Genomic DNA, 1,248 nt, shown 5'->3' with positions numbered 1-1,248 from the left:
CAATACATAACTTGGACTTTTTATTTGTCCTTGGTGTAAAGATCATCAAATATCTACGGGAGAAATACCTGTGAAACAATTAAGTAGGCAGGTACCTATAGCTCATTTTAATGGTTGATTTCTGGGTTCGTTTATTTAAAGAGACAGGGTAGGGAAAATGGGATAAATAAGCCGCCTTTAATATTGCCATGTATCTCAAGATATATGCGATATACATTCAAGATACATTGCCATGTATCTCGAGATCCAATAAACCAGTATAGCGCCTTTTGGGGCGACTAACGGAGCGAGCGAGAGGGTGAGCCTTGCACGTGCGAAATTTCGAGGGGGTACCTCCAGTTGACTTGTGCACGGCACCCTACTAACCGGTCTCTAGCGATGTGCCAAATTTGAGCACAATCGGCCCAGCCGTTCTCGAGATCTGGAAGCGGCACCCTGCACGTGCGCACGTGCAAAATGGGTCCCAACTGACTTTTGCACGGCACCCTACTAACCGGTCCCTAACCATGTACCAAATTTGAGCGCCATCGGTCCAGCCGTTCTCGAGATCTGGAAACGACCCCTGCACGTGCGCACGTGCAGCAGCACCCCAACTCTGGCACATGGATATGCAGTGCCTAGTGGGTGCCTACCTACATGCCAACTTTCAGCGCAATCGGCCAAGTAGTTACCGAGATATTGCAACAATTACAAAAGTGACACCTCTTCGTTTTGCACGTGGCACGTGCATAAGGGGTCACCCACATGCATCGGGAATAGTCCAATACTTGGTAGAAGGAATGAAGCTACCCCACAAAAATCACCGCATGTAAATCGGTCAAGTGGTTGCTGAGATATAAGCCTCGCAAAAGCGTGACCACGGCCGGCCGGCCGGCCGGCCGCTCATACTCAGAAATTTCCGTTATTCTACGTAAGACTCCGCTCGCTTCGCTCGCTCCGTAATAATATGATGTAATATAAAAGTACACAGTAAAAATAGAATACAAGTAAAAAGGAAAGGAATACCTAAAATTAAATATAAAAGTACAGATAAATGTTAAAATCTCTAAGACACGGATCTAATAGGCATGTTCCTGCAGTGGGCCACGGCGAATGATTTAACCCTCGCATGTGTGCGGCGTTTGCCAGCTTGTAATGTGTAGGGGGGGGGGGGGGGGTCGGTTGGACCCCCCTTGCCGTTTGGCCCCTGATCGAGCTAGAGCTTCGCGGAAAAAACGAGCGTGTTGCCCGTGACGAGAGGAAGCCGAT

At 48.4% G+C, this 1,248-nt stretch overlaps 1 protein-coding gene across 1 annotated transcript in view; it reads left to right on the top strand.

The window, feature by feature from the left end:
- The window catches only part of LOC122378480 (accumulation-associated protein-like), an 879-nt gene extending 858 nt beyond the window's left edge, over positions 1–21 (top strand). Inside the window, exon 1 of the mRNA XM_043359589.1 lies at positions 1–21. This exon is cut by the window's left edge and continues 858 nt beyond it. The gene's annotated coding sequence lies outside the window, so the exon portion shown is untranslated.
- Positions 22–1,248: the final 1,227 nt, after the last annotated feature.

Source organism: Amphibalanus amphitrite, unplaced genomic scaffold (genome assembly GCF_019059575.1).
Source record: "Amphibalanus amphitrite isolate SeventyFive unplaced genomic scaffold, NRLGWU_Aamphi_draft 000060F_arrow, whole genome shotgun sequence".
NCBI classification, from domain to species: Eukaryota; Metazoa; Arthropoda; class Thecostraca; order Balanomorpha; family Balanidae; genus Amphibalanus; species Amphibalanus amphitrite.
The sequence above is the reverse complement of the archived record's forward strand: the minus strand, read 5'-3'. Positions and strand labels throughout refer to the sequence as shown.